Raw genomic sequence first — 19,750 nt, 5'->3', positions numbered from 1 at the left:
AGCAATACGTGAACAAACAAACCCCTCCATAGAAAATGCATTAGACTATACTTTGCAGGCCCATAACTCTGTGTCTACTAGAGATACCGTGATGTCCTTAGGATATGTTATAGTCCAATTTGTCCCCCATCTAACCATACTAAAAACATTGAGCTACGACAAACAGGGGCCGAGTAATTAAGCTAAACGTAATCAAACAACCCGTCCATAGGAAATGCATTAGACTATACTTTGCAGGCCCATAACTCTGTGTCTACAAGAGATACGGGGATGTCCTTAGGATATGATATAGTCCAAATTGTTCCCCATCTAACCATACTAAAAACATTGAGCTACGACAAACAAGGGCCGAGATATTAAGCAAAATGTTCGTCAACTTTGGTATCGTCTCACTTATTTTTATTATGTTACTTATGATTTTTGCACTAAACTTTGGAGGCTCATAACTCTTGTTCTACAAGAGATACTTGGATCTCCTTTGGATATGTTATAGTACTCTTTGCTCCCCATAAAAGGATACTTTAAACTTGAGGCTACCTCAATATCGTCGTCAACTTACTTTTTGTCTCACTTATTGTTAGAAGGTTACTTTTGATTTTTGAAAATATACTTTGCAGGCTCGTAACTCTGTTTCTACTGGAGATACGGGGATGTCCTTTGAGTATGTTATAGACCAATTTGTCCCCCATCTAGCCATAGTAAGAATTAGGGCTACGACAAACAGTAGTCGAGTAATTAAGCTAATCGTAAACAAACAAACCCCTCCATAGGAAATACATTGGACTAAATTCAGGAGGCTCGTAGCTCTGGTTCTACCAGAGATACGGGGATGTAAATAATGTGACCTTGACACAAATGTTCGGATAATTATATAGGTCTTTGCATGTTCCAAGCAAAAAAAATAAATTCGCGGTTTCGAACCTGTGGCCTTCCGGGAGTGAGGCGGATGCGATAACCGCTACACTAAAGATATGTTATTATTTTTAATCGAAAGAACAGGGTCATGTAATTAAGCAATACGTGAACAAACAAACCCCTCCATAGAAAAAGCATTAGACTATACTTTGCAGGCTCGTAACTCTGTTTCTACTGGAGATACGGGGATGTCCTTTGAGTATGTTATAGTCCAATTTGTCCCCCATCTAACCATACTAAAAACATTGAGCTACGGCAAACAGTAGTCGAGTAATTAAGCTAATCGTAAACAAACAAACCCCTCCATAGGAAATCCATTAGACTAAATTCTGGAGGCTCGTAACTCTGGTTCTACCAGAGATACGGGGATGTAAATAATGTGACCTTGACACAAATGTTCGGATAATTATAAAAAAAAACTTCTCGGTTTCGAACCTGTGGCCTTCCGGGAGTGAGGCGGATGCGATAACCGCTACACTAAAGATATGTTATTATTTTTAATCGAAGGAACAGGGTCAAGTAATTAAGCAGTTCGTGAACAAACAAACCCCTCCATAGAAAATGCATTAGACTATACTTTGCAGGCCCATAACTCTGTTTCTACTGGAGATACGGGGATGTCCTTTGAGTATGTTATAGTCCGATTTGTCCCCCATCTAACCATACTAAAAACATTGAGCTACGACAAACAGGGGCCGAGTAATTAAGCTAAACGTAAACAAACATGCCGTCCATAGGAAATGCATTAGACTATACTTTGCAGGCCCATAACTCTGTGTCTACTAGAGATACGGGGATGTCCCTAGGAAATGTTATAGTCCAAATTGTCCCCCATCTAACCATACTAAAAACATTGAGCTACGACAAACAGGGGCCGAGATATTAAGCAAAATGTTCGTCAACTTTGGTATCGTCTCACTTATTTTATTATGTTACTTATGATTTTTGCACTAAACTTTGGAGGCTCATAACTCTTGTTCTACAAGAGATACTGGGATTTCCTTTGGATATGTTATAGTACTCTTTGCTCCCCATACAAGGATACTTTAAACTTGAGGCTACCTCAATATCGTCGTCAACTTATGTTTTGTCTCACTTATTGTTAGAAGGTTACTTTTGATTTTTTAAAAAAAACTTTGCAGGCTCGTAACTCTGTTTCTACTGGAGATACGGGGATGTCCTTTGAGTATGTTATAGACCAATTTGTCCCCCATCTAGCCATACTAAGAATTAGGGCTACGACAAACAGTAGTCGAGTAATTAAGGTAATCGTAAACAAACAAACCCCTCCATAGGAAATACATTAGACTACATTCTGGAGGCTCGTAACTCTGGTTCTACCAGAGATACGGGGATGTAAATAATGTAACCTTGACACAAATGTTCGGATAATTATAAAGGTCTTTGCATGTTCCAAGCAAAAAAAAAAAACATCGCGGTTTCGAACCTGTGGCCTTCCGGGATAGAGGCGGATGCGATAACCGCTACACTAAAGATATGTTATTATTTTTTATCGAAGGAACAGGGTCAAGTAATTAAGCAATACGTGAACAAACAAACCCCTCCATAGAAAATGCATTAGACTATACTTTGCAGGCTCGTAACTCTGTTTCTACTGGAGATACGGGGATGTCCTTTGAGTATGTTATAGACCAATTTGTCCAACATCTAACCATACTAAAAACATTGAGGTACGACAAACAGTAGTCGAGTAATTAAGCTAATCGTAAACAAGCAAACCCCTCCATAGGAAATCCATTAGACTAAATTCTGGAGGCTCGTAACTCTGGTTCTACCAGAGAAACGGGGATGTAAATAATGTGACCTTGACACAAATGTTCGGATAATTATAAAAAAAAACTTCGCGGTTTCGAACCTGTGGCCTTCCGGGAGTGGGGCGGATGCGATAACCGCTACACTAAAGATATGTTATTATTTTTAATCGAAAGAACAGGGTCAAGTAATTAAGCAATACGTGAACAAACAAACCCCTCCATAGAAAATGCATTAGACTATACTTTGCAGGCTCGTAACTCTGTTTCTACTGTAGATACGGCGATGTTCTTTGAGTATGTTATATTCCAATTTGTCCCCCATCTAACCATACTAAAAACATTGAGCTACGACAAACAGGGGCCGAGTACTTAAGCAAAATGTTCGTCAACTTTGGTATCGTCTCACTTATTTTTATTATGTTACTTATGATTTTTGCACTAAACTTTGGAGGCTCATAACTCTTGTTCTACAAGAGATACTGGGATCTCCTTTGGATATGTTATAGTACTCTTTGCTCCCCATACAAGGATACTTTAAACTTGAGGCTACCTCAATATCGTCGTCAACTTATTTTTTGTCTCACTTATTGTTAGAAGGTTACTTTTGAATTTTGAAAATAAAGTTTGCAGGCTCGTAACTCTGGTTCTACCAGAGATACGGGGATGTAAATAATGTGACCTTGACACAAATGTTCGGATAATTATATAGGTCTTTGCATGTTCCAAGCAAAAAAAATAAATTCGCGGTTTCGAACCTGTGGCCTTCCGGGAGTGAGGCGGATGCGATAACCGCTACACTAAAGATATGTTATTATTTTTAATCGAAAGAACAGGGTCATGTAATTAAGCAATACGTGAACAAACAAACCCCTCCATAGAAAATGCATTAGACTATACTTTGCAGGCTCGTAACTCTGTTTCTACTGTAGATACGGCGATGTTCTTTGAGTATGTTATATTCCAATTTGTCCCCCATCTAACCATACTAAAAACATTGAGCTACGACAAACAGGGGCCGAGTACTTAAGCAAAATGTTCGTCAAATTTGGTATCGTCTCACTTATTTTTATTATGTTACTTATGATTTTTGCACTAAACTTTGGAGGCTCATAACTCTTGTTCTACAAGAGATACTGGGATCTCCTTTGGATATGTTATAGTACTCTTTGCTCCCCATACAAGGATACTTTAAACTTGAGGCTACCTCAATATCGTCGTCAACTTATTTTTTGTCTCACTTATTGTTAGAAGGTTACTTTTGAATTTTGAAAATAAAGTTTGCAGGCTCGTAACTCTGGTTCTACCAGAGATACGGGGATGTCCTTTGAGTATGTTATAGACCAATTTGTCCCCCATCTAGCCATACTAAGAATTAGGGCTACGACAAACAGTAGTCGAGTAATTAAGCTAATCGTAAACAAACAAACCCCTCCATAGGAAATACATTAGACTACATTCTGGAGGCTCGTAACTCTGGTTCTACCAGAGATACGGGGATGTAAATAATGTAACCTTGACACAAATGTTCGGATAATTATAAAGGGCTTTGCATGTTCCAAGCAAAAAAAAAAACATCGCGGTTTCGAACCTGTGGCCTTCCGGGATAGAGGCGGATGCGATAACCGCTACACTAAAGATATGTTATTATTTTTTATCGAAGGAACAGGGTCAAGTAATTAAGCAATACGTGAACAAACAAACCCCTCCATAGAAAATGCATTAGACTATACTTTGCAGGCTCGTAACTCTGTTTCCACTGGAGATACGGGGATGTCCTCTGATTATGTTATAGTCCAATTTGTCCCCCATCTAACCATACTAAAAACATTGAGCTACGACAAACAGGGGCCGAGTAATTAAGCTAAACGTAATCAAACATCCCGTCCATAGGAAATGCATTAGACTATACTTTGCAGGCCCATAACTCTGTCTACTAGAGATACGGGGATGTCCTTAGGATATGATAAAGTCCAAATTGTCCCCCATCTAACCATACTAAAAACATTGAGCTACGACAAACAAGGGCCGAGATATTAAGCAAAATGTTCGTCAACTTTGGTATCGTCTCACTTATTTTTATTATGTTACTTATGATTTTTGCACTAAACTTTGGAGGCTCATAACTCTTGTTCTACAAGAGATACTGGGATCTCCTTTGGATATGTTATAGTACTCTTTGCTCCCCATACAAGGATACTTTAAACTTGAGGCTACCTCAATATCGTCGTCAACTTATTTTTTGTCTCACTTATTGTTAGAAGGTTACTTTTGAATTTTGAAAATAAAGTTTGCAGGCTCGTAACTCTGGTTCTACCAGAGATACGGGGATGTCCTTTGAGTATGTTATAGACCAATTTGTCCCCCATCTAGCCATACTAAGAATTAGGGCTACGACAAACAGTAGTCGAGTAATTAAGCTAATCGTAAACAAACAAACCCCTCCATAGGAAATACATTAGACTACATTCTGGAGGCTCGTAACTCTGTTTCTACTGGAGATACGGGGATGTCCTTTGAGTATGTTATAGACCAATTTGTCCAACATCTAACCATACTAAAAACATTGAGCTACGACAAACAGTAGTCGAGTAATTAAGCTAATCGTAAACAAACAAACCCCTCCATAGGAAATACATTGGACTAAATTCAGGAGGCTCGTAACTCTGGTTCTACCAGAGATACGGGGATGTAAATAATGTGACCTTGACACAAATGTTCGGATAATTATATAGGTCTTTGCATGTTCCAAGCAAAAAAAATAAATTCGCGGTTTCGAACCTGTGGCCTTCCGGGAGTGAGGCGGATGCGATAACCGCTACACTAAAGATATGTTATTATTTTTAATCGAAAGAACAGGGTCAAGTAATTAAGCAATACGTGAACAAACAAACCCCTCCATAGAAAAAGCATTAGACTATACTTTGCAGGCTCGTAACTCTGTTTCTACTGGAGATACGGGGATGTCCTTTGAGTATGTTATAGTCCAATTTGTCCCCCATCTAACCATACTAAAAACATTGAGCTACGACAAACAGTAGTCGAGTAATTAAGCTAATCGTAAACAAACAAACCCCTCCATAGGAAATACATTGGACTAAATTCAGGAGGCTCGTAACTCTGGTTCTACCAGAGATACGGGGATGTAAATAATGTGACCTTGACACAAATGTTCGGATAATTATATAGGTCTTTGCATGTTCCAAGCAAAAAAAATAAATTCGCGGTTTCGAACCTGTGGCCTTCCGGGAGTGAGGCGGATGCGATAACCGCTACACTAAAGATATGTTATTATTTTTAATCGAAAGAACAGGGTCAAGTAATTAAGCAATACGTGAACAAACAAACCCCTCCATAGAAAAAGCATTAGACTATACTTTGCAGGCTCGTAACTCTGTTTCTACTGGAGATACGGGGATGTCCTTTGAGTATGTTATAGTCCAATTTGTCCCCCATCTAACCATACTAAAAACATTGAGCTACGGCAAACAGTAGTCGAGTAATTAAGCTAATCGTAAACAAACAAACCCCTCCATAGGAAATCCATTAGACTAAATTCTGGAGGCTCGTAACTCTGGTTCTACCAGAGATACGGGGATGTAAATAATGTGACCTTGACACAAATGTTCGGATAATTATAAAAAAAACTTCGCGGTTTCGAACCTGTGGCCTTCCGGGAGTGAGGCGGATGCGATAACCGCTACACTAAAGATATGTTATTATTTTTAATCGAAGGAACAGGGTCAAGTAATTAAGCAATTCGTGAACAAACAAACCCCTCCATAGAAAATGCATTAGACTATACTTTGCAGGCCCATAACTCTGTTTCTACTGGAGATACGGGGATGTCCTTTGAGTATGTTATAGTCCAATTTGTCCCCCATCTAACCATACTAAAAACATTGAGCTACGACAAACAGGGGCCGAGTAATTAAGCTAAACGTAAACAAACATGCCGTCCATAGGAAATGCATTAGACTATACTTTGCAGGCCCATAACTCTGTGTCTACTAGAGATACGGGGATGTCCCTAAGAAATGTTATAGTCCAAATTGTCCCCCATCTAACCATACTAAAAACATTGAGCTACGACAAACAGGGGCCGAGATATTAAGCAAAATGTTCGTCAACTTTGGTATCGTCTCACTTATTTTATTATGTTACTTATGATTTTTGCACTAAACTTTGGAGGCTCATAACTCTTGTTCTACAAGAGATACTGGGATTTCCTTTGGATATGTTATAGTACTCTTTGCTCCCCATACAAGGATACTTTAAACTTGAGGCTACCTCAATATCGTCGTCAACTTATGTTTTGTGTCACTTATTGTTAGAAGGTTACTTTTGATTTTTGAAAAAAAACTTTGCAGGCTCGTAACTCTGTTTCTACTGGAGATACGGGGATGTCCTTTGAGTATGTTATAGACCAATTTGTCCCCCATCTAGCCATACTAAGAATTAGGGCTACGACAAACAGTAGTCGAGTAATTAAGCTAATCGTAAACAAACAAACCCCTCCATAGGAAATACATTAGACTACATTCTGGAGGCTCGTAACTCTGGTTCTACCAGAGATACGGGGATGTAAATAATGTAACCTTGACACAAATGTTCGGATAATTATAAAGGTCTTTGCATGTTCCAAGCAAAAAAAAAAACATCGCGGTTTCGAACCTGTGGCCTTCCGGGATAGAGGCGGATGCGATAACCGCTACACTAAAGATATGTTATTATTTTTTATCGAAAGAACAGGGTCAAGTAATTAAGCAATACGTGAACAAACAAACCCCTCCATAGAAAAAGCATTAGACTATACTTTGCAGGCTCGTAACTCTGTTTCTACTGGAGATACGGGGATGTCCTTTGAGTATGTTATAGTCCAATTTGTCCCCCATCTAACCATACTAAAAACATTGAGCTACGGCAAACAGTAGTCGAGTAATTAAGCTAATCGTAAACAAACAAACCCCTCCATAGGAAATCCATTAGACTAAATTCTGGAGGCTCGTAACTCTGGTTCTACCAGAGATACGGGGATGTAAATAATGTGACCTTGACACAAATGTTCGGATAATTATAAAAAAAACTTCGCGGTTTCGAACCTGTGGCCTTCCGGGAGTGAGGCGGATGCGATAACCGCTACACTAAAGATATGTTATTATTTTTAATCGAAGGAACAGGGTCAAGTAATTAAGCAATTCGTGAACAAACAAACCCCTCTATAGAAAATGCATTAGACTATACTTTGCAGGCCCATAACTCTGTTTCTACTGGAGATACGGGGATGTCCTTTGAGTATGTTATAGTCCAATTTGTCCCCCATCTAACCATACTAAAAACATTGAGCTACGACAAACAGGGGCCGAGTAATTAAGCTAAACGTAAACAAACATGCCGTCCATAGGAAATGCATTAGACTATACTTTGCAGGCCCATAACTCTGTGTCTACTAGAGATACGGGGATGTCCCTAAGAAATGTTATAGTCCAAATTGTCCCCCATCTAACCATACTAAAAACATTGAGCTACGACAAACAGGGGCCGAGATATTAAGCAAAATGTTCGTCAACTTTGGTATCGTCTCACTTATTTTATTATGTTACTTATGATTTTTGCACTAAACTTTGGAGGCTCATAACTCTTGTTCTACAAGAGATACTGGGATTTCCTTTGGATATGTTATAGTACTCTTTGCTCCCCATACAAGGATACTTTAAACTTGAGGCTACCTCAATATCGTCGTCAACTTATGTTTTGTGTCACTTATTGTTAGAAGGTTACTTTTGATTTTTGAAAAAAAACTTTGCAGGCTCGTAACTCTGTTTCTACTGGAGATACGGGGATGTCCTTTGAGTATGTTATAGACCAATTTGTCCCCCATCTAGCCATACTAAGAATTAGGGCTACGACAAACAGTAGTCGAGTAATTAAGCTAATCGTAAACAAACAAACCCCTCCATAGGAAATACATTAGACTACATTCTGGAGGCTCGTAACTCTGGTTCTACCAGAGATACGGGGATGTAAATAATGTAACCTTGACACAAATGTTCGGATAATTATAAAGGTCTTTGCATGTTCCAAGCAAAAAAAAAAAACATCGCGGTTTCGAACCTGTGGCCTTCCGGGATAGAGGCGGATGCGATAACCGCTACACTAAAGATATGTTATTATTTTTTATCGAAGGAACAGGGTCAAGTAATTAAGCAATACGTGAACAAACAAACCCCTCCATAGAAAATGCATTAGACTATACTTTGCAGGCTCGTAACTCTGTTTCCACTGGAGATACGGGGATGTCCTCTGATTATGTTATAGTCCAATTTGTCCCCCATCTAACCATACTAAAAACATTGAGCTACGACAAACAGGGGCCGAGTAATTAAGCTAAACGTAAACAAACAACCCGTCCATAGGAAATGCATTAGACTATACTTTGCAGGCCAATAACTCTGTCTACTAGAGATACGGGGATGTCCTTAGGATATGATAAAGTCCAAATTGTCCCCCATCTAACCATACTAAAAACATTGAGCTACGACAAACAGGGGCCGAGATATTAAGCAAAATGTTCGTCAACTTTGGTATCGTCTCACTTATTTTATTATGTTACTTATGATTTTTGCACTAAACTTTGGAGGCTCATAACTCTTGTTCTACAAGAGATACTGGGATCTCCTTTGGATATGTTATAGTACTCTTTGCTCCCCATACAAGGATACTTTAAACTTGAGGCTACCTCAATATCGTCGTCAACTTATGTTTTGTCTCACTTATTGTTAGAAGGTTACTTTTGATTTTTGAAAAAAAACTTTGCAGGCTCGTAACTCTGTTTCTACTGGAGATACGGGGATGTCCTTTGAGTATGTTATAGACCAATTTGTCCCCCATCTAGCCATACTAAGAATTAGGGCTACGACAAACAGTAGTCGAGTAATTAAGCTAATCGTAAACAAACAAACCCCTCCATGGGAAATACATTAGACTAAATTCTGGAGGCTCGTAACTCTGGTTCAACCAGAGATACGGGGATGTAAATAATGTGACCTTGACACAAATGTTCGGATAATTATAAAGGTCTTTGCATGTTCCAAGCAAAAAAAAACTTCGCGGTTTCGAACCTGTGGCCTTCCGGGAGTGAGGCGGATGCGATAACCGCTACACTAAAGATATGTTATTATTTTTAATCGAAAGAACAGGGTCAAGTAATTAAGCAATACGTGAACAAACAAACCCCTCCACAGAAAATGCATTAGACTATACTTTGCAGGCCCATAACTCTGTTTCTACTGGAGATACGGGGATGTCCTTTGAGTATGTTATAGTCCAATTTGTCCCCCATCTAACCATACTAAAAACATTGAGCTACGACAAACAGGGGCCGAGTAATTAAGCTAAACGTAAACAAACATGCCGTCCATAGGAAATGCATTAGACTATACTTTGCAGGCCCATAACTCTGTGTCTACTAGAGATACGGGGATGTCCCTAAGAAATGTTATAGTCCAAATTGTCCCCCATCTAACCATACTAAAAACATTGAGCTACGACAAACAGGGGCCGAGATATTAAGCAAAATGTTCGTCAACTTTGGTATCGTCTCACTTATTTTATTATGTTACTTATGATTTTTGCACTAAACTTTGGAGGCTCATAACTCTTGTTCTACAAGAGATACTGGGATTTCCTTTGGATATGTTATAGTACTCTTTGCTCCCCATACAAGGATACTTTAAACTTGAGGCTACCTCAATATCGTCGTCAACTTATGTTTTGTGTCACTTATTGTTAGAAGGTTACTTTTGATTTTTGAAAAAAAACTTTGCAGGCTCGTAACTCTGTTTCTACTGGAGATACGGGGATGTCCTTTGAGTATGTTATAGACCAATTTGTCCCCCATCTAGCCATACTAAGAATTAGGGCTACGACAAACAGTAGTCGAGTAATTAAGCTAATCGTAAACAAACAAACCCCTCCATAGGAAATACATTAGACTACATTCTGGAGGCTCGTAACTCTGGTTCTACCAGAGATACGGGGATGTAAATAATGTAACCTTGACACAAATGTTCGGATAATTATAAAGGTCTTTGCATGTTCCAAGCAAAAAAAAAAAACATCGCGGTTTCGAACCTGTGGCCTTCCGGGATAGAGGCGGATGCGATAACCGCTACACTAAAGATATGTTATTATTTTTTATCGAAGGAACAGGGTCAAGTAATTAAGCAATACGTGAACAAACAAACCCCTCCATAGAAAATGCATTAGACTATACTTTGCAGGCTCGTAACTCTGTTTCCACTGGAGATACGGGGATGTCCTCTGATTATGTTATAGTCCAATTTGTCCCCCATCTAACCATACTAAAAACATTGAGCTACGACAAACAGGGGCCGAGTAATTAAGCTAAACGTAAACAAACAACCCGTCCATAGGAAATGCATTAGACTATACTTTGCAGGCCAATAACTCTGTCTACTAGAGATACGGGGATGTCCTTAGGATATGATAAAGTCCAAATTGTCCCCCATCTAACCATACTAAAAACATTGAGCTACGACAAACAGGGGCCGAGATATTAAGCAAAATGTTCGTCAACTTTGGTATCGTCTCACTTATTTTATTATGTTACTTATGATTTTTGCACTAAACTTTGGAGGCTCATAACTCTTGTTCTACAAGAGATACTGGGATCTCCTTTGGATATGTTATAGTACTCTTTGCTCCCCATACAAGGATACTTTAAACTTGAGGCTACCTCAATATCGTCGTCAACTTATGTTTTGTCTCACTTATTGTTAGAAGGTTACTTTTGATTTTTGAAAAAAAACTTTGCAGGCTCGTAACTCTGTTTCTACTGGAGATACGGGGATGTCCTTTGAGTATGTTATAGACCAATTTGTCCCCCATCTAGCCATACTAAGAATTAGGGCTACGACAAACAGTAGTCGAGTAATTAAGCTAATCGTAAACAAACAAACCCCTCCATGGGAAATACATTAGACTAAATTCTGGAGGCTCGTAACTCTGGTTCAACCAGAGATACGGGGATGTAAATAATGTGACCTTGACACAAATGTTCGGATAATTATAAAGGTCTTTGCATGTTCCAAGCAAAAAAAAACTTCGCGGTTTCGAACCTGTGGCCTTCCGGGAGTGAGGCGGATGCGATAACCGCTACACTAAAGATATGTTATTATTTTTAATCGAAAGAACAGGGTCAAGTAATTAAGCAATACGTGAACAAACAAACCCCTCCACAGAAAATGCATTAGACTATACTTTGCAGGCTCGTAACTCTGTTTCTACTGGAGATACGGGGATGTCCTTTGAGTATGTTATAGACCAATTTGTCCAACATCTAACCATACTAAAAACATTGAGCTACGACAAACAGTAGTCGAGTAATTAAGCTAATCGTAAACAAACAAACCCCTCCATAGGAAATCCATTAGACTAAATTCTGGAGGCTCGTAACTCTGGTTCTACCAGAGATACGGGGATGTAAATAATGTGACCTTGACACAAATGTTCGGATAGTTATAAAAAAAAACTTCGCGGTTTCGAACCTGTGGCCTTCCGGGAGTGAGGCGGATGCGATAACCGCTACACTAAAGATATGTTATTATTTTTAATCGAAAGAACAGGGTCAAGTAATTAAGCAATACGTGAACAAACAAACCCCTCCATAGAAAATGCATTAGACTATAGTTTGCAGGCTCGTAACTCTGTTTCTACTGGAGATACGGGGATGTTCTTTGAGTATGTTATATTCCAATTTGTCCCCCATCTAACCATACTAAAAACATTGAGCTACGACAAACAGGGGCCGAGTACTTAAGCAAAATGTTCGTCAACTTTGGTATCGTCTCACTTATTTTTATTATGTTACTTATGATTTTTGCACTAAACTTTGGAGGCTCATAACTCTTGTTCTACAAGAGATACTGGGATCTCCTTTGGATATGTTATAGTACTCTTTGCTCCCCATACAAGGATACTTTAAACTTGAGGCTACCTCAATATCGTCGTCAACTTATTTTTTGTCTCACTTATTGTTAGAAGGTTACTTTTGAATTTTGAAAATAAAGTTTGCAGGCTCGTAACTCTGGTTCTACCAGAGATACGGGGATATAAATAATGTGACCTTGACACAAATGTTCGGATAATTATAAAGGTCTTTGCATGTTCCAAGCAAAAAAAAAACTTCGCGGTTTCGAACCTGTGGCCTTCCGGGAGTGAGGCGGATGCGATAACCGCTACACTAAAGATATGTTATTATTTTTAATCGAAAGAACAGGGTCAAGTAATTAAGCAATACGTGAACAAACAACCCGTCCATAGGAAATGCATTAGACTATACTTTGCAGGCCCATAACTCTGTGTCTACAAGAGATACGGGGATGTCCTTAGGATATGATATAGTCCAAATTGTCCCCCATCTAACCATACTAAAAACATTGAGCTACGACAAACAAGGGCCGAGATATTAAGCAAAATGTTCGTCAACTTTGGTATCGTCTCACTTATTTTTATTATGTTACTTATGATTTTTGCACTAAACTTTGGAGGCTCATAACTCTTGTTCTACAAGAGATACTTGGATCTCCTTTGGATATGTTATAGTACTCTTTGCTCCCAATAAAAGGATACTTTAAACTTGAGGCTACCGCAATATCGTCGTCAACTTATTTTTTGTCTCACTTATTGTTAGAAGGTTACTTTTGATTTTTGAAAATAAACTTTGCAGGCTCGTAACTCTGTTTCTACTGGAGATACGGGGATGTCCTTTGAGTATGTTATAGACCAATTTGTCCAACATCTAACCATACTAAAAACATTGAGCTACGACAAACAGTAGTCGAGTAATTAAGCTAATCGTAAACAAGCAAACCCCTCCATAGGAAATCCATTAGACTAAATTCTGGAGGCTCGTAACTCTGGTTCTACCAGAGAAACGGGGATGTAAATAATGTGACCTTGACACAAATGTTCGGATAATTATAAAAAAAACTTCGCGGTTTCGAACCTGTGGCCTTCCGGGAGTGGGGCGGATGCGATAACCGCTACACTAAAGATATATTATTATTTTTAATCGAAAGAACAGGGTCAAGTAATTAAGCAATACGTGAACAAACAAACCCCTCCATAGAAAATGCATTAGACTATACTTTGCAGGCTCGTAACTCTGTTTCTACTGTAGATACGGCGATGTTCTTTGAGTATGTTATATTCCAATTTGTCCCCCATCTAACCATACTAAAAACATTGAGCTACGACAAACAGGGGCCGAGTACTTAAGCAAAATGTTCGTCAACTTTGGTATCGTCTCACTTATTTTTATTATGTTACTTATGATTTTTGCACTAAACTTTGGAGGCTCATAACTCTTGTTCTACAAGAGATACTTGGATCTCCTTTGGATATGTTATAGTACTCTCTGCTCCCCATAAAAGGATACTTTAAACTTGAGGCTACCTCAATATCGTCGTCAACTTACTTTTTGTCTCACTTATTGTTAGAAGGTTACTTTTGATTTTTGAAAATATACTTTGCAGGCTCGTAACTCTGTTTCTACTGGAGATACGGGGATGTCCTTTGAGTATGTTATAGACCAATTTGTCCCCCATCTAGCCATAGTAAGAATTAGGGCTACGACAAACAGTAGTCGAGTAATTAAGCTAATCGTAAACAAACAAACCCCTCCATAGGAAATACATTGGACTAAATTCAGGAGGCTCGTAACTCTGGTTCTACCAGAGATACGGGGATGTAAATAATGTGACCTTGACACAAATGTTCGGATAATTATATAGGTCTTTGCATGTTCCAAGCAAAAAAAATAAATTCGCGGTTTCGAACCTGTGGCCTTCCGGGAGTGAGGCGGATGCGATAACCGCTACACTAAAGATATGTTATTATTTTTAATCGAAAGAACAGGGTCAAGTAATTAAGCAATACGTGAAAAAACAAACCCCTCCATAGAAAATGCATTAGACTATATTTTGCAGGCTCGTAACTCTGTTTCTACTGGAGATACGGGCATGTCCTTTGAGTATGTTATAGTCCAATTTGTCCCCCATCTAACCATACTAAAAACATTGAGCTACGACAAACAGGGGCCGAGTAATTAAGCTAAACGTAAACAAACAACCCGTCCATAGGAAATGCATTAGACTATATTTTGCAGGCCCATAACTCTGTGTCTACTAGAGATACGGGGATGTCCTTAGGATATGTTATAGTCCAAATTGTCCCCCATCTAACCATACTAAAAACATTGAGCTACGACAAACAGGGGCCGAGTACTTAAGCAAAATGTTCGTCAACTTTGGTATCGTCTCACTTATTTTTATTATGTTACTTATGATTTTTGCACTAAACTTTGGAGGCTCATAACTCTTGTTCTACAAGAGATACTTGGATCTCCTTTGGATATGTTATAGTACTCTTTGCTCCCCATAAAAGGATACTTTAAACTTGAGGCTACCTCAATATCGTCGTCAACTTACTTTTTGTCTCACTTATTGTTAGAAGGTTACTTTTGATTTTTGAAAATATACTTTGCAGGCTCGTAACTCTGTTTCTACTGGAGATACGGGGATGTCCTTTGAGTATGTTATAGACCAATTTGTCCCCCATCTAGCCATAGTAAGAATTAGGGCTACGACAAACAGTAGTCGAGTAATTAAGCTAATCGTAAACAAACAAACCCCTCCATAGGAAATACATTAGACTAAATTCTGGAGGCTCGTAACTCTGGTTCTACCAGAGATACAGGGATGTAAATAATGTGACCTTGACACAAATGTTCGGATAATTATAAAGGTCTTTGCATGTTCCAAGCAAAAAAAAAACTTCGCGGTTTCGAACCTGTGGCCTTCCGGGAGTGAGGCGGATGCGATAACCGCTACACTAAAGATATGTTATTATTTTTAATCGAAAGAACAGGGTCAAGTAATTAAGCAATACGTGAACAAACAAACCCCTCCATAGAAAATGCATTAGACTATACTTTGCAGGCTCGTAACTCGGTTTCTACTGGAGATACGGGGATGTCCTTTGAGTATGTTATAGTCCAATTTGTCCCCCATCTAACCATACTAAAAACATTGAGCTACGACAAACAGTAGTCGAGTAATTAAGCTAATCGTAAACAAACAAACCCCTCCATAGGAAATGCATTAGACTATACTTTGCAGGCCCATAACTCTGTGTTTACTAAAGATACGGGGATGTCCTTAGGATATGCTATAGTCCAAATTGTCCCCCATCTAACCATACTAAAAACTTTGGGCTACGACAAACAGGGTCCGAGTACTTAAGCAAAACGTAACGAAACAAACCCCCTCCATAGGAAATGCATTAGACTATACTTTGGAGGCTCGTAACTCTGTGTCTACTAAAGATACGGGGATGTCCTTAGGATATGTTATAGTCCAAATTGTCCCCCATCTAACCATAATAAAAACATTGAGCTACGACAAACAGGGGCCGAGATATTAAGCAAAATGTTCGTCAACTTTGGTATCGTCTCACTTATTTTTATTATGTTACTTATGATATTTGCTCTAAACTTTGGAGGCTCATAACTCTTGTTCTACAAGAGATACTGGGATCTCCTTTGGATATGTGATAGTACTCTTTGCTCCCCATACAAGGATACTCTAAACTTGAGGCTACCGCAATATCGTCGTCAACTTACTTTTTGTCTCACTTATTGTTAGAAGGTTACTTTTGATTTTGGAAAATAAACTTTGCAGGCTCGTAACTCTGTTTCTACTGGAGATACGGGGATGTCCTTTGAGTATGTTATAGACCAATTTGTCCCCCATCTAGCCATACTAAGAATTAGGGCTACGACAAACAGTAGTCGAGTAATTAAGCTAATCGTAAACAAACAAACCCCTCCATAGGAAATACATTAGACTAAATTCTGGAGGCTCGTAACTCTGGTTCTACCAGAGATTCGGGGATGTAAATAATGTGACCTTGACACAAAAGTTCGGATAATTATAAAGGTCTTTGCATGTTCCAAGCAAAAAAAAAAACTTCGCCGTTTCGAACCTGTGACCTTCCGGGAGTGAGGCGGATGCGATAACCGCTACACTAAAGATATGTTATTATTTTTAATCGAAAGAACAGGGTCAAGTAATTAAGCAATACGTGAACAACCCTCCATAGAAAATGCATTAGACTATACTTTGCAGGCTCGTAACTCTGTTTCTAATGGAGATACGGGGATGTCCTTTGAGTATGTTATAGTCCAATTTGTCCCCCATCTAACCATACTAAAAACATTGAGCTACGACAAACAGTAGTCGAGTAATTAAGCTAATCGTAAACAAACAAACCCCTCCATAGGAAATGCATTAGACTAAATTCTGGAGGCTCGTAACTCTGGTTCTACCAGAGATACGGGGATGTAAATAATGTGACCTTGACACAAATGTTCGGATAATTATAAAAAAAAACTTCGCGGTTTCGAACCTGTGGCCTTCCGGGAGTGAGGCGGATGCGATAACCGCTACACTAAAGATATGTTATTATTTTTAATCGAAAGAACAGGGTCAAGTAATTAAGCAATACGTGAACAAACAAACTCCTCCATAGGAAATGAGTTAGACTATACTTTGCAGGCTCGTAACTCTGTTTCTACTGGAGATACGGGGATGTCCTTTGAGTATGTTATAGTACAATTTGTCCCCCATCTAACCATACTAAAAACATTGAGCTACGACAAACAGGGGCCGAGTAATTAAGCTAAACGTAAACAAACAACCCGTCCATAGGAAATGCATTAGACTATACTTTGCAGGCCCATAACTCTGTGTCTACGGCCATATCACGCTGAATACACCGATTCTCGTCCGATAACCGAAGTTAAGCAGCGTCGAGCGCAGTCATTACTTGGGAGGGAGACCACTTAGGAACACTGCGTGCCGTTGGCTTTTTCAATTTTTTTTCCTCTTTTAAATTCCAATAGATATGAAAAAAGCAAACATATTTTCTTTTTGTTATTGTTTGAAAAAGATGAAGGTTAATTTGTCTCACTTAATTTAAATTCGAATTATTATCTAGCACTTTCGGCAACGGCCATATCACGCTGAGAACACCGGTTCTCGTCCGATCGCCGACGTTAGCAGCGTCGAGCGCAGTCAGTACTTGGGAATACTGCGTGCCGTTGGCTTTTTCACTTTTGTTTCCTCTTTTAAATTCCACCCGATATGAAAAAAGCAAACATATCTTCTTTTTGTTATTGTTTTATAAAGATGAAAGTTAATTAAATTCAAATTATTAACTAGCACTCTCGGCAACGGCCATATCACGCTGAATACACCGATTCTCGTCCCATAACCGAAGTTAAGCAGCGTCGAGCGCAGTCATTACTTGGGAGGGAGACCACTTAGGATCACTGCGTGCCGTTGGCTTTTTCACTTTTTTTCCCTCTTTTAAATTTTAATAGATATGTAAAAAGCAAACAGGTTTTCTTTTTGTTATTGTTTTAAAATGATGAAGGTTAATTTGTCTCACTTAATTTAAATTCGAATTATTAACTAGCACTCTCGGCAACGGCCATATCACGCTGAAAACACCGGTTCACGTCCGATCACCGAAGTTAAGCGGCGTCGAGCGCATACAGTACTTGGGAATACTGCGTGCCGTTTGTTTTTTCACTTTTGTTTCCTCTTTTAAATTCCACCAGATATGAAAAAAGCAAACATATCTTCTTTTTGTTATTGTTTTATAAAGATGAAGGTTAATTAAATTCAAATTATTAACTAGCACTTTCGGCAACGGCCATATCACGCTGAATACACCGGTTCTCGTCCGATAACCGAAGTTAAGCAGCGTCGAGCGCAGTCAGTACTTGGGAGGGCGACCACTTAGGAACACTGCGTGCCGTTGGCTTTTTCACTTTTTTTTTCCTCTTTTAAATTTTAATAGATATGTAAAAAGCAAACAGGTTTTCTTTTTGTTATTGTTTTAAAATGATGAAGGTTAATTTGTCTCACTTAATTTAAATTCGAATTATTAACTAGCACTCTCGGCAACGGCCATATCACGCTGAAAACACCGGTTCACGTCCGATCACCGAAGTAGAGCAGCGTCGAGCGCATACAGTACTTGGGAATACTGCGTGCCATTTGCTTTTTCACTTTTGTTTCCTCTTTTAAATTCCACCAGATATGAAAAAAGCAAACATATCTTCTTTTTGTTATTGTTTTATAAAGAAGAAAGTTAATTAAATTCAAATTATTAACTAGCATTCCCGGCAACGGCCATATCACGATGAATACACCGGTTCTCGTCAGATAACCGAAGTTAAGCAGCGTCGAGCGCAGTCATTACTTGGGAGGGAGACCACTTAGGAACACTGCGTGCCGTTGGCTTTTTCACTTTTTTTTCCTCTTTTAAATTTTAATAGATATGAAAAAAGCAAACATGTTTTCTTTTTGTTTATGTTTTAAAATGATGAAGGTTAATTTGTCTCACTTAATTTAAATTCGAATTATTAACTAGCACTCTCGGCAACGGCCATATCACGCTGAAAACACCGGTTCACGTCCGATCACCGAAGTTAAGCAGCGTCGAGCGCATACAGTACTTGGGAATACTGCGTGCCGTTTGTTTTTTCACTTTTGTTTCCTCTTTTAAATTCCACCAGATATGAAAAAAGCAAACATATCTTCTTTTTGTTATTGTTTTATAAAGATGAAGGTTAATTAAATTCAAATTATTAACTAGCACTCTCGGCAACGGCCATATCACGCTGAATACACCGGTTCTCGACCGATAACCGAAGTTAAGCAGCGTCGAGCGCAGTCAGTACTTGGGAGGGCGACCACTTAGGAACACTGCGTGCCGTTAGCTTTTTCACTTTTTTTTTCTCTTTTAAATTCCAATAGATATGAAAAAAGCAAACATATTTTCTTTTTGTTATTGTTTGAAAAAGATGAAGGTTAATTTGTCTCACTTAATTTAAATTCGAATTATTATCTAGCACTCTCGGCAACGGCGATATCACGCTGAGAACACCGGTTCTCGTCCGATCGCCGACG

At 38.8% G+C, this 19,750-nt stretch overlaps 5 pseudogenes; all 5 read left to right on the top strand.

Annotated features, from left to right (window-relative positions):
* The first annotated feature begins 17,519 nt into the window (after positions 1 to 17,519).
* Positions 17,520 to 17,638, top strand: LOC149653030 (5S ribosomal RNA; annotated as a pseudogene).
* A 361-nt stretch (positions 17,639 to 17,999) lies between these two features.
* On the top strand, positions 18,000 to 18,118 carry LOC149653029 (5S ribosomal RNA; annotated as a pseudogene).
* Positions 18,119 to 18,480: 362 nt separating this feature from the next.
* Positions 18,481 to 18,599, top strand: LOC149653028 (5S ribosomal RNA; annotated as a pseudogene).
* Positions 18,600 to 18,962: 363 nt separating this feature from the next.
* LOC149653027 (5S ribosomal RNA) lies at positions 18,963 to 19,081 on the top strand (annotated as a pseudogene).
* Positions 19,082 to 19,443: 362 nt separating this feature from the next.
* Positions 19,444 to 19,562, top strand: LOC149653026 (5S ribosomal RNA; annotated as a pseudogene).
* The last annotated feature ends 188 nt before the right edge of the window (positions 19,563 to 19,750 follow it).

Source organism: Phalangium opilio, unplaced genomic scaffold (genome assembly GCF_054372755.1).
Source record: "Phalangium opilio isolate 3A_F unplaced genomic scaffold, DU_Popi_V2 ptg000082l_1, whole genome shotgun sequence".
NCBI lineage: Eukaryota > Metazoa > Arthropoda > Arachnida > Opiliones > Phalangiidae > Phalangium > Phalangium opilio.
The sequence above is the reverse complement of the archived record's forward strand: the minus strand, read 5'-3'. Positions and strand labels throughout refer to the sequence as shown.